General features: G+C 42.3%; 1 non-coding gene across 1 annotated transcript; it reads left to right on the top strand.

Annotated features, from left to right (window-relative positions):
• The first annotated feature begins 271 nt into the window (after window positions 1–271).
• Window positions 272–8,343, top strand: LOC103347031 (uncharacterized). Its single transcript, XR_016219165.1, has 3 exons — window positions 272–398; window positions 1,952–2,036; window positions 8,254–8,343. It is a non-coding gene; the product is annotated as an uncharacterized LOC103347031 (transcript).
• The last annotated feature ends 16,412 nt before the right edge of the window (window positions 8,344–24,755 follow it).

The following is a 24,755-nucleotide window of genomic DNA, read 5'->3' on the forward strand; positions in this document are numbered from 1 at the left end:
GTGTCAGCACCCCCAGACTCAAAGCATCCCCAACCTGTGTGGGATGCCAGCATTGCAGACGGCAGCTTTACGCACTACACCATAGCGCCAGCCCCTTAATATTTTTTTTGTGCACTCCAACTTTTAGAAGTTGGGAGATTATAACTTGGTTTTAAAATTTATTTTCACCAGTAACTCAGTATATTGGTGTAATGAGTAAAACTCAGTGAGTGGTTGTAGTTGTGACCCATCATCATAATTTTGTTGTAAGTGTTGGCTTCTGTTTATCCCCTCAGGTGTCCCAAGTAGATACTATCTGCGAGTGTTTACTGGAGCACGAGGAGCAAGTCTTGAAGGACGCAGCACTGGATTCTGTGGAATGGGCTGAAGCGGTGATCAGCGTGAACAATATTCTTAAGGTATAAAAGTACCATCAAGACTGCAGCAGATTAAAGCTCAGAGTCTCGATACACAATAAGTGGTTTCCATATTCAGAGTCTGCATGATCAATAATTTATGAAGTTTTAGCCATTTGCTGTTTCTAAAATGAAAAATATCAGCTAACTGAATGTATATATTAATACACACACATTTATGATGTTCTTAATAAAACCCGAATTTCTCCTTGTTAAAAATTAATACACATATTAATATTAACAAACCCAAATAGCTCTCATTTCTATTTTCTAACCACTCAGACACTTGCTGCTTGTATTATTGATCAAAATATTCCATCTAATTTTAGCTAATAGACTTTATATTAATGATTTTCCTACTTAGGTTGGAAACTTATAGTTTTCCAAAGTTGAAGTTAAATTGTGGAGTAAAGCAAATGTCAAAAGCAGAGAAACCCCAAAAGTAATCCTCTGGTCTTTTGCAGGGTACTTTTTTTCACTAACAGACCTTAGTGTTTCAAATTATTCTCTGAGCTGGTGCTGTGGCTCAATAGGCTAATCCTCTGCCTTGCGGCACCGGCACACCAGGTTCTAGTCCCGGTCGGGGCACTGGATTCTGTCCCAGTTGCCCCTCTTCCAGGCCAGGTCTCTGCTGTGGCCAGGGAGTGCAGTGGAGGATGGCCCAAGTGCTTGGGCCCTGCACCCCATGGGAGACCAGGAGAAGCACCTGGCTCCTGCCTTCGGGTCAGTGTGGTGCACTGGCCACAGTGCGCCAGCGGTGGCGGCCATTGGAGGGTGAACCAACAGTAGAGGTGTTAAGGTCGAGAACGCCCACCGCCCAAGGGACGACTCCAAAAGACCTCTCTCATGCAAATTGCAAAGGGTTTTTTTTTTTTCCAGTATGCTGGGGCTCTCTGATCAAACCAGAACTGAGCAGCCCTGAGGATCTACAGCATAGGGTTTATAAAGGCAAAAAATGCAAAATCCGGAGGGGGAGGGAATGCATGGTTGCTATACACGGTTGCTAAGATCAAAAAAAGAGTACATAGTTACTGGGGTCAACATAACCTAAGACCTAACTGAAATTAATATTCATCATAATCTTGACAATACCAGTTACAATCGTACAATTATCATTTATGATCTTGACATTAATCCAAATTGTATGTAAGACATAGACAAAGCACAACTTTATCATTAACCCAGGTGCAACCTTTCTATTTTCAAGCTTGAGCAATCATGCTAGGGGTTTTCTGTGCTCTGTCAAGGGATGTAGTGCACTGCTATTGTCTGACTATTTGAGATCATAGTTTCAGACCAGAGTGTCACGTTGGGTGGGGGGGGTACTTTCCCAGAATGCAGTCTCAAGTGCTCCAAAATGGAGTCCCTACTGTCAAGGTGCTACTTCAGAGGAAGACCTTTCTCTCTGTCTCTCTCTCTCACTGTCCGCTCTGCCTGTCAAAAACTAAAACAAAAACAAAGAAAAAACAAAAAACAAATTATTCTCTGAAATGCTGTGGTCCATCACTTTGCACATGTGATAACACATTTGATTTGTCTTCCATGATATGTTGCAGGCTGCTAATCATTATCGCCAAAATAGAAACTCCTTGTATAGGAGAGAAGCACTAGAAAAAGGACCTGAATATGTTCCTTGGGCAGGTAATATGCTGATTTATTAATAGCTGTTTACAATGTTTCTGATGATCCATCATTTTCAGAAGCTGTATAATTCCTGCACTGCAAGTGTGTAAGTGAAATGAAAAATCAGTGCCATCTTCAAAATGATCAGTTCTTGTTAATTCCCTTGGGTTATTTATGGATCTCTCAATAATTTAGTTATTATTTAACTGGGATTTATGTATCTACAGGGTTGTTTATTTTATTTTATTTTTGCTACTTCAGCTTTATTGCACAACTGGAAGAAAATATTTTTAAATTAGAAAACATAAAAATGCTTTCAATATAGAAGAGACAATCTCATTTTAAAGACAACACTCTATAAGAATGTCTAACAAGAAAATCACAAACTTTCACAGGATATCAAGCTGGACAGATACTTTGGCAGATCTAGTACAAAGCACTATTGAAACCAGTCTAAAATAACTTAATCCAAACTGTATTATCATTTTCCTAGAAATCAGGACACCATTGAAGGTAGTTTCTTATACTTAAAAAAAGTTGTGTGTGGTGCAAGTGTTTTAACCGCTGATAAAATTTTACATTTATAAAATTAATATATTTTGCTAGCACAAAATAATTTAAAATTACATTCTGAAAAGCTAAAAAATTTATATATAAACAAAAAGACTCAATATTCTCAGATCTGTGTTGGATTTTGATTAGTCAAACAAAATATGATTTGGCTCCCAGGGCACATTTCCACATGGATTATGTAAGCAAGACATTTATCAAGGAAAGTGATGGAAATGACTAAATCAAGATACAAGGACTTTTAGGAAAAGTACACCCTCTTTGTAAAGATATTTCTCCAGTTCTTTTTATTTCCATCTTAGAAGATAGATCATGACACTGTTTCAGTGTCATGATCTGGAGACCATGAATGAATTTCATTATTTTCATTAAGTTATTTTCAATTATGTCCTTCGGGTAGAATGTTCTGGATCTTAAACAACAAAAATCAAGGAAGCAATAAAAACAGTTTATTTATTTATTAAGAAATATAAATTTTGAAATACAGCTTTTGGATTATAGCAGCTTTTCCCCCCATAACCTCCCTCCCACCCACAATCATCCCATTTCCCAGTCCCTCTCCCATCCCATTCTTCATCAAGATTCATTTTCAATTATCTTTATACACAGAAGATCAACTTGGTATATACTAATATTTAAACAGTTTGCACCCACACAGACACACAAAGTACAAAGCACTGCTTGAAGATTCATTTTACCATTAACTCACATAGTACAACACATTAAGGACAGAGATCCTACATGGGGAGCAAGTGTACAGTGGCTCCTATTATTGATTTAACAATTGACACTCTTATTTATGATGTCAGTAATCACTTGAGGCTCTTGTCATGAACTGCCAAGGCTATGGGAGCCTCTTTTTTTTTTTTTTTTTTTTTTTTTTTTGATGAGCAGAGTTTAGACAGTGAGGGAGACACACAGAGAAAGGTCTTACTTCCATTGGTTCACCCCTCAAATGGCCACCATGGCTGGCGTGCTATGCTGATTCAAAGCCAGAAGGCAGGTGCTACCTCCTGGTCTCCCATGTGGGTGCAGGGCCCAAGCACTTGGGCCATCCTCCACTGCCTTCCCGGGCCACAGCAGAGAGCTGGACTGGAAGAGGAGCAACCGGGACAGAATCCGGCACCCCAACTGGGATTAGAACCCGGGGTACTGGCACTGCAGGTGGAGGATTAGCCTAGTGAGCCACTGCACTGGCCTTGTGGGAGCCTCTTGAGGTCACAAATTCCGACCCTATTTAAATAAGACCATAATCTAAGTGGAAGTTCTCTCCTCCCTTCAGAGAAAGGTACCTCTTTGATGACCCATTCTTTCTGCTGGGATCTCACAGAGATCTTTCATTTAGGTCATTCTTTTTGCCACAGTGCCTTGGCTTTCCATGCCTGAGCTCACTGGTGCAATGGACATGCCTTATCCCACTGATTTGCACATATCCGTGAAGTGATACAAGTGTTGTGAAAGGTATTTGGGAGATGTAGTAAGTTGAACACACAGGGAAACTTGTAACCAAACCAAATACCTCTTTATCTTTTCCTATTCTGATGAATAAAAACAAACTCCAGAGCCTGTAACTGACTGAAGTGTCTATTCATAAACAGAAAAGTAAACCTTGCTTGTAAATTCAAGGAAGTGACAAAAAAGCTATCTCAGATTTTCTGGTCTCTGCCCCTCCTCACCCTCCGGTAATTCTCATTGTAGAGAACTTTGACATCTTTGGTTAAATTATTCCAAGGTATTTGATTGTTTTTGGAGCTATTGTGAATGCGATTGATCGTAGAAGTTCTTTCTCAGCCATGGCATTGTCTGTGTGTACAAAGGCTGTTGATTTTATATCCTGCTACTTTACCAAACTCTTCTATGAGTTCCAATAGTCTCTTAGTGGAGTTCTTTGGATCCCCTGAATAAAGAATTATATTGTCTACAAATAGGGATAGTTTGACTTCTTCCTTCCCAACTTGTATCCCTTTGATTTCCTTTTCTTGCCTAATGTCTGTGGCTAAAACTTCCAGTACTGTATTGAATAGCAATGGTGAGAGTGGGTTTCCCTGTCTGGTACCGGATCTTAGTGGGAATGCTTCCAACTTTTCCCCATTCAATAGGATGCTGGCCATGGTTTGTGATAAGTTGCCTTGATTGTGTTGAGGAATATTCCTTCTATACCCAATTTGCTTAGAGTTTTCATCATGAAAGGGTGTTGAATTTTATCGAATGCTTTCTCTGCATCTATTGAAATAATCATATGGTTTTTCTTCTGCAGTTCGTTAATGTGGTGTATCACATTGATTGATTGTCGAATGTTGAACCATCCCTGCATACCAGTGTTAAATCCCACTTGGAATGGGTGGATGATCTTTCTGATATGTTGTTAGATTCTATGGCTAGACTTAATAAAAGAGAATTTTTGTGTCTATGTTCAGGGAAATTGGTCTATAATTCTCTTTCTGTGCTGCATCTTTTTCAGGCTTAGGAATTAAGATGATGCTGGCTTCATACAAAGAATTTGGGAGAATTCCCTCTCTTTCAGTTGTTTTGAATAGCTTGAGAATTGGAGTTAGTTCTTTAAATGTCTGGCGGATTTCAGCAGTGAATGCATCTGGTCCTGGGCTTTTCTTTGTTGGGAGGGACTTTATTACTGTTTCAATTTCTGTCTCAGTTATGGGTCTGTTTAGCTTTTCTGTGTCTTCCTGGTTCAATTTAGGTAGGTTGTATGTGCCCAGGAATCTATCCACTTCTGATAGATTTCCCTGTTTGCTGGCATACAACTCTTTGTAATAACTTCTGATGACTCTTTATTTCTGTGGTGTCTGTTGTTACATTCCCTTTTTCATCTCTATTTCATTGATTTTGTTTGTTCTCTTTTTTTGGTTATTTAGGCCAATGGTGTGTCAATTTTATTATTTTAAAAAATCAGCTCTTCATTTTGGCAATCTTTGGCAATTTGTGATTCAATTTTGTTGGTTTCTCCTCTAGTTTTAATTATTTCTCTTCTCTTGCTAGTTTGGTTTGCTGTAGTTTTTCTAGATCCTTGAGATGCATAGATAGCGCATTTATTTGGTGCCTTTCCAATTTCTTGATGTAGGCACCTATTGCTATAAACTTTCCTCTTAACACTGCTTTTGCTAAATTCCATAAGTTTTGATATGTTGTGTTATCTTCATTTGCTGCCAGAAAGTTTTTTTATTTCTCTTTTGATTTCATCTATGACCCACGGTTCATTTAGGAGCATGTTGTTCATTATCCATGTGTTTGCATATGCTCTAGGGATTCCTGAGTTGCTGATTTCCAGCTTCATTCCATGGTGGTCTGAGAAGATGCATGGTATGATGTTGATATTTTTGAATTGCTGAGTTTTATGGCCTAGTAAGTGGTCAATCCTAGAGAAAGTTCCATGCACTGCTGAGAAGAATGTGTATTCTGCAACTGTAGGAGGAAAAGTTTTGTTAAGTATCGGTTAGGTCATTTGGTCTACAGTGTTGATTAAATCTGCTGTTTCCTTGTTGATCTTCCATCTGGTTGATCTGTCCATTGCTGAAAGTGGAGTATTGAAGTCCCCCATAGTATTGTTTTGAAGTCTAAGTCTCCCTTTAAATCCCTCCATGTTTCTTTTAAATAGCCAGGTGCCCTGTAGTTAGGTGCATATACATTTATAATAGTTACATCTTTCTGTTGAATTGATCCCTTAATCATTTTTTGACAGGCAGAGTTAAACAGTGCAAAAGAGAGACAGACAGAAAGGTCTTTCTTCCATTGGTTCACCCCCAAAATCTTAATCATTTTTAAAGAGTTATTTATTTATTTGAAAATCAGGTTATACAGAGGAAAAGACAGAGAGTGAAAGTGAATCTTCTGTCCACTGGTTCACTCCCCAAATGGCCACAGTGGCCAGGGCTGGGCCAGGCTGAAGCTAGGAGTCAGAAGCTACTTCTGTATCTCTCACATAGGCACAGGAGGTCAAGCACCACTGCTTTCCAAGGCACATTAGCAGGGAGCTGGATCAGAAGCAGAGCAGCTGGGTCTGGACCCATTGGCCATATGGGATGTCAGTATTGCAAGTGGTTGCTTTTACCCAGTGCACCACAGTGCCAGCCCCCACTATCAGTATTTCAGTGTGACATGGTAGCTCTGGAACCAGACAGCCTGAGTTCACATCTCAACTCTACCACTTTCTAGCTGTGTGAACTTAACAACTATTATTATTTTTCTGTTCTTGATGATAGCATCTATCCTCAAAAGCCAGAGATGCCTGGCCCATGCTCATTGGGGGATGTCTCCTTGCTGGCACCTGACAGCATGGCTCTGGTATCCAGGAGAACAAGGGTGACTCAGCCCCTGAGCTGAGGTCCTCCTTCATGACACAGACTTTGTCCCCTCAGGAGCTCCATCAGCAAGATCATGTTGGAGATAGGCAGTGAGACCCTGGGGGATGAGTGGCAGTCTGTCTCAGTCAGAGATCACCTCTACTTGCTACTCCATTGTGGAATCACTGTCCAGGAGGGACAGCCCATCCCAGAGAGTAGACACCTCAAGGGAACCTAAAGGTCGATGCTGGGCGAGAGCCTGGGAGGCTGTCAGAGAAGATGTTGCACCTGTCCATGCTCAGGAAGCTGCAGGAGAACCTACAGAAGAAGGCTGACAGGGCTGCCCTGGAGGAGGAGATGTGGAGACAGAGGCACCACCATCAGAGGCTACAGGCTGAGTCAGAGAGCGCAGCAACTGCCTGCTCCTGAACGCCAAGCAGCCAGGCTCCCCCATGACCAAGTGGCTGGAGCTGGCCACGGACCTGCCTGGGCCTCACCAGCCCTGGGCCCTCCTCAGGAACTGCTCTCTGTGCCGAACTGCATCTCAGCAGGGCTCCCACTCCATGGCCTCTTGTTTGGTGGCAAAGTTGCTGCACCCATCCCAGTTTGTAAATATTCTGTGTAGAAGAGGGAACTTCAGGGAGTAAAGAAGCCACTGACAAAGACACACACACACACACACACCACCACCACCACCACCACCACCAACATGGGGTTACCCATCTCGGGTAGTGGACTCATCAGTGCACACACTCAGGTGTGTGTGCCAAGTATGCCTAGAAACTAATGCGTACCTTCCTACCACTTATGGCCCTAGGTTTCTGGGCCCTAGGAAGAGGAAATACAGAGACATTAGGGCAGCAAACTATGCTGCAGAAAAGTGCTCTGAGCATTTCAGGCATGGGAAGCCAAGACACTGTGGCAAAAAATGAGATACATGAAAGATCCCTGTGAGGGAGATCCCAGTGGAAAGAAGGGGCCATCAGAGAAGGAGGTACCTTTCCCTGAAGGGAGGAGAGAACTTCCACTTTGCTATGGCCTGGTCTAAATAATGTCAGAGTATGTGGACTCAAGAGGCTTCCATCTTGGCAGCTCATGACAAGAGCCTCAGGTGATCACTGACATCATAAATAAGAGTGCCAAATGTTCAATCAACAAGAGTCCCTGTGTACTTACTCCCCATGAAGGATCTCTGTCCTTAATGAGTTGTGCTATGAGAATTAACTGTAAAAGTAGTTCAAACAGGTCTTTATAGTTTGTGTGTCTGTGTGGGTGCAAACTGTTGAAATCTTTACTTAGTATAGAGTTGATCTTGTGTCTCAGCTACCACCTGACTGCTCATTTTCACTTGTCTTTTCCAATCTTAGAAGTTTGGTGTCTCCTGCTTTTGAAATGCTTTGGCTCAGCTTCCACAACAGACCTGAGTGTGAAGGATCGAATTGCAGCCAAGCCAGGTAGGGATTCCTTCATTGATTATGTAATCTATAGGTTATTGCTGTCCCCCCGGCTGGGATATATACAGCTTTCCTTTCTAATCTCTAGCATATGCTTCTCCCTTGAACTTGCCTTTGTCTCCTCCTGCTCTGTGACAATGAATGCCACATTTCTTGGCTCTGCCATGGGGCAGGGGAAAAAGGAGGTGGAAGTGCTGCTCATGGCTTAGCTGAAAGTTCCAGCAGGGCCTGACTCCTCTCCCCCAGTAGCCAGATACCCTGAGCTTGCGCTTGTGCTTGACCTCCAGTCAGTAGGCCAAGGCCATGGGCAAGGCCTTTTCTGCTATCTCCTGTGCGATTAAACTATGACTCTTTACTAAACCCTGTAGCAAATCAAATCAAACCCATTGGTATCCCTCTTGAAAACCACTGGAATGGTTTGCACAATGCTACTAACTTAGCACAGAACCTGAGAGGGTGGTTATTCAGTGGGACTTTCTTTTCTTTTGTTCAGACTTGGGGAGTTCAAAAAGTATAGTTGAAGGAATGCAATGACATTTGTTGTGCTAGAATCATAAGCAATAAATACATATTTTTGCTGGCCCATGGGCCATAGCTGTAGTTGTCCATTCATGTGTGTGTGCATGTACATGTATGTATGTTTATTGGAGATGTTGCTTTTTTTTAAACTTAGGTACATTGATTCAGCATGGCTGCCCTGGACATGACCTATTGCATTCAAGTTGCTTGAACACATCAGAAGTCCCATTGCTAAGGTTGATTAATTGAAATTTATATGTTACCATGAATAAAAATTGTTTTTATGTGGAACATCATGGGCCTGACTTGGTAAATTCCTCAGTTTTGTAGCTGTGCAGGGCAGCATGTGAGCAGGAGTCATTCATCATCATACACAAACACACTTTGTTATATTTGGGCATAACCACAGGCTTTCCTCTTTTAAGAAAATAGCCAGAGCTGGAGCAAGCCACAGCCAGGCACTCAGAACTCATCCCAGGTCTCCTGTCTGGGTGTCAGGGGCCCAGGCAGTTGAGCTATATTCCACTGCTTTCCCAGGCACATTAGCAGGGAGCTGGATCAGAAGTGGAGCAGCCAGGACTTGAACCAGCACCCATATGAGAAGCTGGCATCACGGAGGGCAACTTAACATGCTGTGCCCCAGTAAAGCAGAATTTTTTTTTTTTTGGACAGGCAGAGTGGACAGTGAGAGAGAGAGACAGAGAGAGAGAAAGGTCTTCCTTTGCCGTTGGATCACCCTCCAATGGCCGCCGCTGCAGCCGGCGCACCGCGCTGATCCGATGGCAGGAGCCAGGATCCATGTGCTTTTCCTGGCCTCCCATGGGGTGCAGGGCCCAAGCACCTGGGCCATCCTCCACTGCACTCCCTGGCCATAGCAGAGAGCTGGCCTGGAAGAGGGGCAACCGGGACAGAATCCGGCGCCCCAACCGGGACTAGAACCCGGTGTGCCGGCGCCGCATGGTGGAGGATTAGCCTATTGAGCCACGGCGCCGGCTCAGTAAAGCAGAATTTATCTGAAATGTCGGCAGACACATATTAAAAGAAAGAACTGTCAGCTGATGCCACTTTGTGTGCCATTTCATTGAAAAAATTTGTCACAAAGTTTTCATTGAGCACCAACCATAGTTTACACTGCTCAGTTTACACAGAAATGCAAAGGAGATTGGTGAAGAATATGATAACTTCCTGATGCCTTTTATTTTTAATGTACTCAGAACACAACATTTTAAAAATAATTTCACCATCACATGATGAAACAATAGGTTTATATGAAATACGTTCTCTGGTCATTCATGTCCCTGAAACAGTTCAAGTTCACCCAACATTTCTCAGTTTAATTAGATAGGCGATTTCAGTTCAACAGTTCTGGAGCAGTAATAAAGCTGGCCATAGATAATGTGCATTTTATAAAAGGCCGGGTGTCTGTTGGAAAGCTGATCGTCATAATGTCACTTGTAAAATTCCATGACTGCATTTGGAAGTGATCATCTGTATCTGATTTTTAAGGAAACTTTCACTGTTCCACAGCCAATTTCCTTTCAGGTCCTGGATACAGATCATTGGTGAAACAGTACCAGATAGCTTTGGTGTACAGATAGCTTTTGGTGCACAGAATAGAACAAAAGTACACAATATTCACAGATGCACTTCATCTTGTGCCTTTGGTGAAAAAACCAAGGGCAAACTCCATTCCTCACCCCTGTCTTTATGAAAGACTGGGCTTGCAATGCGGTGTTTCCACCACATTGCAAGAGGCAAATAAAGAATGGAGAAGCTTTCTAAAGCTATTTCTGAAGGGATTTTCATTTGGGCTTTGGGGCTATGTAAGTTTTGCAAGTATGAATTTGGAGTTCTGGAAGCTATGGATTCCTGCGAACAAGTCAACAACTCAGGGACTGAGGACTAACTGCTCCTAAATTTCACCCTTGACATTCAGATAGTGGAAATGCTATCACATAATACCATGCTTGGCTGTGTAGCTTACCAAGGAAATACAGTAATTTTTCACATATATTTTAAGATATATATACACACTGCAAATATTTAAAATTTTAAGTTTTTTTTTTTTCTTAATGGAGAAGAGGTTGCTAACGGGTAATCCTGAGTAAAGAGGTTGTGATTTCTGCAGAGGTGGGGAAGAATGCAGAGAGGCCTTCTGAGACCCATCCTGCCTGGTGGGACCTTCACGAATCCTTGTCTGACTTGTGTGGTCTACTCTGACTGCCTTAGAACATGAATCCCAAGCATTGAGGAAAAACCTCTACCTTACTGCCTGTCTTAGGGATTGCTTACAGAAAAACTTCATTCATACAATTTGTGGAATGAATGAATGAAAAGAGATGTTCATGGGGCTGGAGCTGTGGCTCACTTGGTTAATCCTCCACCTGCAGTGCCGGCATCCCATATGGGTGCTGGGTTCTAGTCCTGGTTGCTCCTCTTCCAGTCCAGCTCTCTGCTGTGGCCCAGTAGGGCAGTGGAGGATGGCCCAAGTGCTTGGACTCCTGAACCCACATAGGAGACCAGGAAGAAGCACCTGGCTTCTGGCTTTGGATCAGCACAGCACCGGCCGTAGTGGCCATTTGGGGAGTGAACCTATGGAGGGAAGACCTTTCTCTCTGTCTCTCTCCCACTGTCTATAACTCTACCTGTCAAATAAATTTTTTAAAAAAGCAAAAAGCTAAAAACCTAAACAGTCAGGAGGCCCCTTTTGCTATCCACAGCCTTTGTAGTTCCATCCCAGACTGACTCTGGTCTTGGCCATGTAACTTTCTTTGGCTAATGGGACACAACTAAAGGTGAAACCAACAGGGTCTCAGACACCACTTAGGTACTGGAGCTTGCTGTCTCCAGCTACTCTTCAGAACCCTGAGGCCACAAGGAAAGCAAGCCCGAGTTAGCCTATCTGATGAGAGCCTCCAAGTCTGGTTACCCTGCCATCCCAATCACCAGCCAGCATGAGGCCATCAGTGGGCAGCTGACTACAGAATAGAAGTGACCTCTGAGGACCCCACAGAAGATCCACCACCTAGCTGAAGGCATAGAGTTGTGAACAGCATGGAACTGCAAATCCTGTGTTATAGCAGGGTTAGAGAGCTCGTGCAAGGGCAAGGTAGAGGTCATACATCATGAACTTTTTTAAAAAAAATTAAATAATTTATTTGAAAGAGTTACAGAGAGAGAGATCTTGCATCTGCTGGTTCACTCCCTGATTGGCCACAATACCTGGAACTATGCTGATCCAAAGAGCCATGAGCTTCTTCCAGCTCTCCCACATGGGTGCAGGGACCAAGGACTTGGGCCACCTTCTACTGCCTTCCCAGGCCATAGCAGAGAGCTGGATCAGATTTGGAGCACCCGGGTCTCAAACCAGCATCCACATGAGATGCTGACAACTGCAGGTGGTGACTTAACCCACTACACCACAGCACCGGCCTGACATGTCTCTTAAAGATTTATTTATGGGAAGTCAGATTTACACAGTGAGAAGAAGAGACAGAGATGGAGAAAGAGAGAAAGAGAGTGGGAGAGATCTTCCATCTGCTGGTTCACTCCCCAGATGGCTACAGTGGCAGGGGCTGGGCCAGGCTGAAGTCAGGAGCTTCATCTAGGTCTCACACATGGCCCCAAGTACTTGGGCCACCTTCCACTGCTTTTTGCACTCCATTACCAGGGAATTGTATCAGAAGTGGAACAGCCAGGACATGAGCCAGCATGCATATGGGATGCCAGAGCTGCAGGCAATGTCTTTACCCACTCCACCACAACACTGGCCCTGTATTGGCATGTCTTAAAATGATAGCTCAAACACAAGACTGTTTCTTTAGGAAGAGAACTAAATCTTCATTATAACTGATTGTTATTGTATGTAACCTATGGCACCTGCAACCCATGTGGGCACCAGATCCAGCTCCAGCTGCTCCACTTCTAATCCAGCTCTCTGCTGATGCACCTGGGAAAGAAGCAGAGGATGGCCCAAGTCCTTGGGCCCCTTCACCCACATGGGAAACCTGGAAGAAGCTTCTGGTTTCTAGTTTCCCGTCAGCTCAGCTCTGGCCATTGCAGCCATTTGGGGAGTGAACGAGTGGATGGAAGACCTCTGTCTCTCTGTCCCTCTCTCTGTAACTCTGCCTCTCAAGTAAATAAATAAATCTTAAAAAAAGAAAAGAAAGACCCTGAACCAACAAAATGAAGTCGCCTTTGCCCAGGTTCACATTACACAGGTGGATTGTGGTTATGTGTTTTTAAGGCAGCTGCATGGACATTGTGAACGACGAGATTTTACATTCCTACTTAGGCTATTAAAGACTTTGGTCTGACAGACTGTTACCTCCATTGCCAAAGTTTCATTCATTCATTCATTCATTCAACAAATACTGATTGAGCTTTTCCTGTGTGCCTGTCACCATAGGTAGAGGGGGTATAGCAATGAAGAAAACACACCAAAATCTGTTTTTCAAAGGTCTGTTTTATGGGGCTGGCCTTTGGTGTAGTGGATAAAGCCACTGCCTGCAGTGTTGGTATCCCATATGAGCTTGGGTTCAAGTCCTGGCTGCTCTATTTCTGATCCAGATCTCTGCTATGGCCTAGGAAAGCAGTGGAAGCTGACCCAAGTCTTTGGGCCCCTGCATCTGTGTGGGACACCTGGCAGAACATCCTGGAACCTGGCTTTGGACTGGCTCAGCTCTGGCCATTGGGGCCATCTGGGGGGTGAACCCATGGATAGAAGACCTCTCTCTATTTCTGCCTCTGCCTCTTTGTAATTCTGCCTTTCAAATAAATAAATACTTATTTCAAAAAAATATTGCTATTTATTTGAAAGTCAGAATCATGGAGAGGGAGAAGGAGAGGTCTTTATCTGCTGTTCAGTCCCCAGCTGGCCGCAACAGATGGAGCTGAGCCAAAAGGAAGCGAGGAGACAGAAATTTTTCTGGGTTTCCCATGTAGGTGCAGGGTCCCAAGGACTTGGACCATCCTTTACTGCTTTCCCAGGTGCATTACAAGGGAGCTGGATTGCCAGTGGAGCAGCTGGGACTCAAGCCAACACTCATATGGGACACCAGCACAGCAGGCCAGGGCTTTAACCCAGTGCACCACAGAATCAGCCCCTGACCAAAATCTTTTATGTTCTAGTGAAGAGATAGATTACAACAAGTGAAGCATTTAGAATGCCAGAAGGTTGGAAGTGTGAGCAGAAAAGTGAAGAGGAAGAGAGGTAACCTGTGTCCTGCATTTTTAAGTGATGCTGTCCAAGCAGCCATCTTGGAGAGAGGATATTGGAACAGTGACCTCAGGGAAGGGTGAGAACCTCATACAGAATGTTCACTACTTAAAAGACTCACACTTCTCCTAGAGCTGTGTTTGCCAACTACATACCCAGTTAGCACTGAGTATGTGCTACAGCCTTCATTAAGGTTATATAAAATTAATACTAGCAACTGAAGCATTAGCAGTAGCCATAGCACAGACAGCAAAGTGATTGCTGTGTGTAGAGTGTTGGGAAAGTGTTTCCTAGGGCTCAGTCCACATCGTGTCCCTCTCAGAGCCTCGCCATGGACTGTGCTGTGGGAACAGGTTTCCTCTGGGTAAGCTGTCCACATAGTACCAGACTCAAATGTGACCCAGGGAAGAGGAAGCCTCCCTCCCATCCTGCCCTGACTCACCCAATGGCATTCTTAGAAAGATCTGTTTTACCTGCTTGTGATTTCTCTTCTAGAATGTGTGTAAATAAACTTGAAAAACCCACAAGCAGATAAGGCCCACAATAACAGGGTATATTTATTTGTTTTTTAAAAAGGTTTATTTATTTATTTGAAAGTCAGAGTTACACAGAGAGAGAAGGAGAAGCAGAGAGAGGCCTTTCATCCACTGGTTCACTCCCTAGTTGGCCACAATAGCCAGAGCTGCACCAATCCAAAGCCAGGAGCCATGAACTTCTTCCAGGCCTGCCTTGCAGATCCAGGGGCCCAAGGATTTGGGCCATCTTGTTACTTTCCCAGGCCATAGCAGAGAGCCGGATCAGAAGTGGAGCAACCGGGACTCAAACCCGCACCCATATGGGATGCTGGCACTGCAGGTGGCGGCCTTACCCACTAAGCCACAGCACGCCCCCCCCTTTTAGATCTTCACCAACAGTGGCTAAATTGTTTGATCTCTGCTTATCCAATACATAAAAAATAGTATGTCCTTGTAGTTTATTTAACTTTTTAAAAAACTTTTTAAAATAAATGTAAATTACCAAAGTACATCTTATGGATTACAATGGCTTCCCCCCCCATAACTTCCCTCCCACCCGCTACCCTCCCATCTCCTGCTCCCTCTCCCATTCCATTCACATCAAGATTCATTTTCAATTATCTTTATATATAAAAGATCAATTTAGTATATATTAAGTAAAGATTTCAACAGTTTGCACCCACACAGAAACACGAAGTGTAAAGTACTGTTTGAGTACTAGTTATAGCATTAATTCACATTGTACAACACATTGAAGACAGAGATCCTACATGGGGAGTAAGTGCACAGTGACTCCTGTTGTTGACTTCACAATCCACACTCTTATTTATGGCATCAGTAATCACCCTAGGCTCTAGTCATGAGTTGCCAAGGCTGTGGAGGCCTTTGAGTTCGCCAACTCCAATCTTATTTAGACAAGGTCCTAGTCAAAGTGGAAGTTCTCTCCTTCCTTCAGAGAAAGGTACCTCCTTCTTTGATGGCCAGTTCTTAAATGGATAAATCTTTTAAAAATAAATAATAATAATAATGTGGAGAATGGTTTCACGCAGTGTCAATAAACTTGACCCTCGACATATTCTTTCAAAATGATAAAATGGAAAATTTTATATTTTGTGTAGTTTATAATAATTGAAAATAAAATATAAATACCAAATGTAATATAAATAATAAGCTAGACAATAACCAAGTTACTTAAATGAGGAACAGATTATTCTCTGTATATTGCTGCATGGTATTGGCAACATGGGTGTACATGTTTTATCTGATATGAAACTACCCTATTTGTGCGTTTGTGCATATGTGTGTGTGTGTGTGTGTGTTGTTCAAAGCCAATGAGAGTTATGATCGTGAGTATCTGCTTTATACTGGAAGCAATTTTTGACTCCTTCCAAGGTCTTTTCAAAGAAAGGATTGATCCATGAGACTTCATTTCATCAGGCAGTCACCTCTTGGGTTTGCCACGTGCATGAGGCCCTTTCCTGGCCCTAGCTGGAGGGATCCCTATGTTATATCCAGAGAAGCTGGGGCAGGGCAGTCCCTTGCTGGAATGGGGCGTGGCCCAAAATAGGATCCCGAATGTTGGCTTATGGTATAATATAAAATAGGGATTAAAGCTCTAGAGTAGAGAAAAAATTGTTTTTAAAAATTACACGTGAGTTAATGTAACCATTGGATGGTCATTCTCAGACCATGGGAAAGAGCGTGGAGCAGGAGTTAAAGCAAGGAAGCATGAAATAGGAAAGAGCAGAAATGTCCATACAACCAACGTGTGCCACACAGCTTCTCCCCCAGTGAAACCACACCCTAAACTCGCTTGTCCTGAAGGACTGAGTGGATGAAGGAATGAAGAAAGCAGTAATGGAGAAGAGCGCACATTACAGTCAAGGATTATGGCTGGCTCCTTTGTGCAAAACACACTTTAGTGTATTTAGTAAATGGAGTTGGGGAAGTCACACTCATAAAGTAAAATAGTGGTAACCAGAGGATAGAGGGAGGGAGAAACAGACTGAGTGAAGGGGTGTGCAAAGTTCTGCTCACTGGTTTTACACAGTGTGAATCTATTTCAGTCTCCTGAATTACACACTCAGGAATAAAACAGAGAGCAGAGTCGGGCAGGGTCTTTGCACAAGAACTTTCAGGTTTCACCTACAGAAGAAAGGATCTCCATGGATTACTGACAGAACTTGCCCTGCGGCCAGGGACGCGGGGGCTCCGAGGTGGGCGGCGGCGGCGGCGGCGGGAGGCTGTAGAAGCTGGCGTCCCTCGGCAGGGGCTGCGGGGCCGGCGGGGGCCCGGCCAGGACGCAGAGCGGGCACTAGGCGGCTGGCGGGGCCGGGCAAGAGGCGGCCTCGCCCCCGCAGCCCCAAGGCCCGTCCCACTGACAGCAGCCCGAGGGCGTCGTCGGGGGCCGGGGCAGCGGCACTGGCGGCGGCGGCGGCCGCGAGGGGCTCTGGCTGCGGCGGGCGCGCGGGGCAGGGGTCAGCGCTGTCCCTGCGGAAGTGAGAGGGGCCTTTCCGGGTTGGCTGCCGCCCCCGCAGTCCCTGGCCGGGCTGGCCGCCCTGCCCGCGCCCCCTCCCGGCCCTGCAGGCACATGGAAGGCCTTATTGCTTCTGATCAGAGACTGGGGCGGGCAGGGAGGGGTGGGGAGGGGTCTTGGGGCAGCCCCTGGGCACTGGCCCCTCCCGCTTCTGACCTGCGTGCCTGGCCCTGGTTGCCCTCTGGGGCGCCCTGGGCTGAGGTTGGGGTCAGGGGTCTGTCTCTGAGCTGCCCCGCGGGCTCCCTGGCTGGGCGGCCACAGCCTCCTCTTCCAGGAATGCCTCCGGGAACACCTGGGCTGCAGGGTGGGGGTTGCATAGAGACCTGGGGGGCAGGGGTCCATTCCTCCCAGAGTGAGCTGGGTGTGGGGTCTGATGGGCCCCCTCACCACTCCCGGCACCCTGGGTGGGAGCTGAGGCTGGGTTTTGGGGATCCCTCCCAGAGTGGGAGGAGGGGGCGGTGAGGAGGGTCAGGCACAGGGCCTTGAGTGCCTGCTGGGCGCTGTAAACTGCTGTTAAGCAAACATGCTGATCATGGTCAACATGAAACTTGTTCCCCTTATATAAATAAATAAATAAATAACAAAACGCTACTTTACAATTGCTTTTTTTTCCCTCTTTTAGGAACTTTTATTTTCAAAAAAAATATTGTCGTTAATATATAGACATCTCATTCTCTCAAAAAATTCTACAATTATACAGCTGTTTTCTCCATTATTTGCATAGGAAATGATTACCCTATAAAAATAAGAGGAAAAAAGGCAAAACAGCAACCAAGTTACGCTTTTTATGTAGGTATGTTTAGCATATAACACATATGACATCTTGTAGCCTCTTACAAAATTATTTACACTGATTGTCATCTATTTACACATTTTAAGAGCAACTTTTCTAACAAACAAAACTATAATTGATCAAGTTATGAAAATAAAGATTTTAAAAAAGATTTATTTATTTATTTGAAAGAGTTACACAGAGAGGACAGGGAGAGAGAGAGAGAGAGAGAGAGAGAGAGGTCATACATCCATTGGTTCACTCCCCAATTGGCTGCAATGGTCAGAGCTGCACCGATCTGAAGCCAGGAGCCAGGAGTTTCTTCCAGGTCTCCCACATGGGTGTAGTGGCTCAAGGACTTGGACCATCTTCTACTGCTTTCCCAGGCCATAGCAGAGAGCTACATGAGAAGAGGAGCAGCTGGGTCTTGAACTGGTGCCCATATAGGATGCTGGCACTGCAGGCCAGGGTGTTAACCCGCTGTGCCACAGTGTCAGCCCTGATAAGTAATATTTTTAAAATGAAATTAAATTTTCATTTCAATTAAGACCCCTTTTGACATTTTGCTTATGGATGCTGCTCTTTGGTTAACAGCATGACCTTCCTGATAGATATAAGCGTGCATTACCTAAATAGTGTTTTTGAAAACATAATATATTCACGGAAAAGTATTATTCTCTCCATCACACCCCATATATGTTGGTGAGGAGGTGATTTTCAGCAAATCCTACTTTCAAAGTATATTAGCATATATTGTTTGGACATCTAAATAAAGAAATCCTCTCATACTGTTACATGGATTAGTTCTTCCTGGAATAGGCAGAGGCTAGGGAGAGAAATTAAAAAAAGGGGGAGGGGAGAATAACCTGGTGTGGAGTCTGAACTTTCAATTAAATTCAGACTTTGTCAATTATCTAAAGCTAGCTTAGAGTTAAGTGAAAAGTTATTGAGTTATCCTTTAATTAATTTGTTTGTTGCTATTGACAGATGAAAGTGTATGTAAGAGATTAAAGAGAAATAAAGTTGTATGTTTGCGCATGAATTGGGGCTCTAACTTTGATCCAGCAGTAAATATTGTTAGGCTGGTTTTTGTCCCTGTATAAGTACCTATTTGCATTTATTTGGTCTTTTGTGAATAAAATATGTTTTACCATAAATTTTGAAAGAACGCCCCAATATTTATCCTGAGCTTCTGACATAGAATCATTAACTTTAAGTTGACAGTTTAGTTGAAGAGTCACTATTAATGTATATATAATAATAATATATGACATAATTGCTTGGGGACCGGTGCTGTGGCATAGCAGGAAAAGTTGCTGCAGGTGCTGTGCCTTAACAGGTAAAGCCACTGCCTGCAGTCCCTGCATCCCATATGGGCACTGGTTCAAGTCCCAGCTACTCCACTTCCTATCCAGCTCTCTGCTATGGCCTGGGAAAGCAGGAGAAGATGGCCCAAGTCCTTGGGTCCCCACACTGGCATGTATGACCAAGAAGAAGCTCCTGGGTCCTGGCTTTGAATCAGCCCAGCTCCGGCCATTACAGCCATTTGGGGAATGAACCAGTGTATGGAAGACCAACCTTCCCCCCCATCTCTCATCTCTGCCTCTCTGTAACTCTGCCTTTCAAATGAATAAATACATCTTTAAAAAAGTAAAAAAAAAGTATAATTGCTTAATTTATGGCGCCGACCAATAATGCTATGGCATTTCAGTTGCTGGAACTATCAAGGATAAAGATCTTGGAGCTCACTGTGTGTTTGGCAATGATAAGCTCTCAATAATAATAATCATAGTGATAAAAATATTCATGGTGTGTGTACAATTTGGCTCCATAGACTTCAATTGAGAAAAGAAGGAAATATGATGGGCAGAACAACCAAAATGAAGATTTATTGCTACTGATGAACTAATGAATATAAGACACTATGAGGACTTTTCATTTCTGTATTGGGCAGAGACTGAAGATTAAGGGTTTTACCTACCATTCTGATAGATTATAGGTATGTGACAAAAAAGAATAAATAAAAGAACTACCACTGATGGAAAGGGGTAGGGCATTTTGTTATCCAGAGTATCTATGGATGTGTCACCAATAAATATCAACCGTGGTGCATTATCTTGATAAGAGGCTCAAAGCTGAGATTAGTGTTACTGATGAGATCTGCAAGAGCCCACCTGTCATGGTATTCAGGGATCAGGATGTTAATGGGATGGGCTGACACTTGCACAGCACCGTGCATCTTCCCAGCTCTAATCTCATTTCCTGAATGCCTGCTAGTTTATTGCAGCTCTGGAAACATCTAGCTTGCTATGAATTTTGCCACCATGCTACTGACTGACATGAATATTAAATTTGGGAGTAAAAGGTGAGCCACTAATTTGATATTGGGCTGAGGCCCAAGACCAAGATACAAGGACCCACATTCACACAATAGCTAGAAATGTCCATTTCTGCTGAGCTAATATTTATTTTCCCCAATAAATGTCATACCTCTGCTTCCATGATTGTGTGTCATTCCAGCATATGTCTAAAGAACCTAAAACATCTTAGAATAACTTTCAATCATGACACATATTTGAAGTTATTGATATAACTGTTTATTCCACCAGCTCATTGTGACTACTGAAATGAAGAAGGTGAAAAGTATCTCCATAAAAAAATGGACAAAAATCAACTACTTCTCTTGCTTCAGATTCCATTTGAACACTCATGTGTAAAAACCCAGATTAAATTAATCTTTGTTGTCACAGTCACACTTGGTAAATGAATCATAGTTTCATCTTCTTATGATATGTTGCCCTTGACAGCAATTTAAAATCTTAATAAAGGTTTTTAAAGAACACAACTAACTACATGTGCAGCCTCTTTGTATTGGAGCTCAATATTTTTAATTCACAATTCTTTTGCTTTATATTTCAGATTTTGTAAACTTTCAAGAACATTTTCCATGTTTCAAATTCCCTATACAGTAGAATAAAATTTACTTACTTCAAAATCATTGTTTTGGAGTTTTGCTGGAATAGTGGGATAAGGAATTTTTATAAAACAATTAAAATAAAATCAAATAACTTACTGTTTATTTAAATAACATGGATAGTAATCATTTAATTCTCTATCTTCCAGTTTTTCTCAGAAACAGGCTTCTTGGGGCCATGACATAACAGGGGCAAATCAGAGAACAATTGTGGAGAAATACTACTGAATCACCATAGAGCCATGAAACAAAAGAATTATAGCAATAGTAACAATTCAAAAATAAACTCAAGCTTGAAATTTATATCACACATCCAAGTAAAAGCATTATTCCAAATTACAGTAGCTATACATGACTGTGCTTCTCCAACTTTAATGTGCCTGGACCTGCAGCCCAGGTAGAGATCAAGAGTTTGGATTTATAGTAACATCACTGTGAGATTGGTATGCTGATCTGTGGTCCACATTGGGGTAACCATGGCATATCATACACATATATTCATAGGATATTTTAATTTCCCTTGAAGATGATATAATACTATTTTAGGAAACAGAGCTGTATTCATGCAGGCAGATATAGTTTGGCAAAATATCATGAATTAGGGGCAGGTGATGTGTCATAGTGGATTAAGCTGCTGCATGGTACTCCCATGTCTCATATGGCATGGACAGATCAACCTGGCTACTCTAATTCCTATCTAACTCCCTGCTAATTCAGCTGAGAAGCAGGGATTGTTGGATAAAGTGTTTAAGTTCTTGTCACACATGTGGGAAACCTGAGTAGAGTTCCTGACTCCTGGCTTCAGCCTAACCCAATCCCAGTCATTGTGGCAATATGGGGAATGAACCAACAGTGGGAAGATCTCTTTCTTATTTTCACTTTGTCACTCTGTCTGTCAAATAATTAAAACTTTTTAAAATATAATGAATTAGGACCTGGCACTGTGACACAGTGGGTTAATCCTCCACCTGTAGCACCGGCATCCCATATGGGCACTGGTTCTAGTCCTGGCTGCTCCTTTTCTGATCCATCTCTCTGCTATGGTCTGGGAAAGCAGTAGAAGATGGCTCAAGTCCTTAGGCCCCTGTAGCTGAGTGGGAGACCTGGAAGAAAGTCCTGGCTCCTGACTTCGAATCAGCATAGCTCCAGCCATTGCAGCCAACTTGGGAGTGAACCAGTGGATGGAAGACCTTTCTGACTCTACTTTTCACTGCCTGTAACTCTACCTCTCAAATAAATAAATAAATTTATTTATTTTTTTTTTGACAGGCAGAGTGGACAGTGAGAGAGAGAGACAGAGAGAAAGGTCTTCCTTTGCCTTTGGTTCACCCTCCAATGGCCACCGCGGTCAGCACACTGCAGCTGGTGCACCGTGCTGATCCGATAGCAGGAGCCAGGTGCTTCTCCTGGTCTCCATGGGGTGCAGTGCCCAAGCACTTGGGCCATCCTCCACTGCACTCCCTGGCCACAGAAGAGAGCTGGCCTGGAAGAGGAGCAACCGGGACAGAATTCGGTGCCCTGACTGGGACTAGAACCCAGTGTGCCGGCGCCACAAGGTGGAGAATTAGCCTATTGAGCCGTGGCACTGGCAATAAATAAAATATTTTTTAAAAAACAAGGAATTAGCCATATAAATTCAAATACTTTTGTCTGTCTACTGTTCAGTTCTAGTTTTAAATTTGCAACACTGGCTTAATCTCATGTGAGATTTCCCTCAGAAAGAATCCCTAAATGAAACCTATTAGTCTTGTAAAGTAAAGGAGATAAAAACAATGTCTAAATATAACAAGAAAAATATACATAATCCTAAAGGTATTGATAGTATTACTTTTTTTTTTTGTTGCATAGAAGAGGATATCTCATAGTTTCAAGGAGGATTTAAAATAAAGACTTGGAACATTATAATTTATTCTGAGCAGTTATTACAAGTCATTTATTTTTATTTTCAGCACCAAATCTGATGATATGTGGAATAAGTCTGTATTCATTTGTAGTCTTGCATTTATGCATAATTAGAATTCAAATCCAGATGCCGAGCTACTCAGAAAACTAAATTATTGATGTTATTGCATGACTTTTATTTTCCAAAGAGAAAACATTATTATCATTGTTATTGGTGCATTATCCATTTTCCTAGCTCCCGCACTCAACTAATTGTTTAAAAATAAGTATTCTTAACATTGATACTGCCTGTGTGTTTATTACCTGAATATTCCTCACCAAATATCTTCTTCTTAGATTTATTAGAATGATAATCATATTTAATTTTCAATTCTATTATCTTTGTAAATATAATCAGGAATAGTGACAAAAAATTGAGACCTCCAAGACCATGTTCCCAATTAACAGAAGACTTAACACGAAGAACTAGAATCTCTTTAATTGCTTACTTTACAGATAGGTCATATAAAATCATATGGGAAAGATGGAGTAATGTGTATTGATTATGAATTTAAATTTATCTGAGCTATTGGATTTTAATTTTAGAAATGTGTGCTTAGGATATGAGGTTGTCCCTAATCTTCAAAGAGCAGAGAGATGACATATTTAGTCCTGGATTTGATACTAGAAAAAAAAAGCAAACAAATAAAAAACACAAACTAAAGAGAGAGAAAATGAACCAAATATTTTAAACCACATTAAAATGTTATTCTATCATTTAAAAACTATGAATCAGTGTATTTAATGAACTATAAGTTTTTTAAGGAAAATATTTTCACATATTATGTGTCTAATCACTTACACATAATAGAAGAAATTTTTACATGTTTAAGAAAATTATAGTCCTTAGATTTCTTCCTTTAAATAAAGTTTTCATTTTAGACTAGGTTCATAAAAATCACAAAAATGGTACAAAGTTCTCATATCCTCCTACAGTTTTCTCTAATATTAACATCTGAACTTAGTGCAGTATGTTTGCCATACGTAATGAAGCAAATGTATATATTATTAACTAAAACCCACACTGTGTATTTCCTTGGTTTTTACACAATTTTGTTTCCCTGCTTGAGTACTTGAGTCCCCGCCACTCTTTTGGGATACCTGGATGGAGTTCTAGGCCCTTAGTTTCAACCTGGCCCAAATCAAATATGTTGTATGTATCTGGTGGAACATTTCTCTACCTCACTTGCTTCTATCCTGTCTTAAAAATAAATAAAAATAAAATTTGAAAGAAACAATGTTCTAAACTGCACATTATAATTTAATTATTTATTATAACTTATTTCAAGTAGATTACAGACCAAAATGTAAAAGCTAAAACTGCGCAAATGAGAGCTCTGCAGGATATAATATTCTTGGATGGCAGTTTTTTTCTCTTAGTACTGGGCCATTCTCTCTTAGCCTGCAGGGTTTCTGATGAGAAGGCTGCTGTGAATCTAATTGGAGATCCTCTGAAAGTAATCTGGCATTTCTCTCTTGCACATTTAAGAATCTTCTCTTTATGTTTTACTGTGGTGAGTTTGATTACAATGTGTCATGGTGAGGATCTTTGGTCAAGTCTGTATGCTTCTCTGGAACTTCTCTGGAAGTTCTGTGTGCTTCCTGTCCTGAGGTCTCTTTCTTTCTCCAAACCGGGGAAGTTTTCTGCTAGTATCTCACTAAAAAGGTCTTCTAATCATTTTTTTCTTACTCTGCCTTCAGGATCTCCTAGAACCTGAATGTTGGGTTTTTTAATAGTATCCTGTAGATTCCCAACAATATGTTTTAGATTTCTAACTTCCTCTTCTTGTCTTTGGTTTGACTGCATACTTTGCTGTGTTCTGTCTTCTAAGTCCGATATTCTCTCTTCTGCCTCACTGATTCTGTTTTTAAGGCTTTCAATTGCATTTGTATTTGCTCTATTTAATTTTTCATTTCCTTTTGATTTCTCTTCAATATCT

The sequence above is a fragment of the Oryctolagus cuniculus genome, chromosome 13 (genome assembly GCF_051225735.1).
Source record: "Oryctolagus cuniculus isolate XC-2025 breed Fujian yellow rabbit chromosome 13, ASM5122573v1, whole genome shotgun sequence".
Taxonomy (NCBI): Eukaryota; Metazoa; Chordata; class Mammalia; order Lagomorpha; family Leporidae; genus Oryctolagus; species Oryctolagus cuniculus.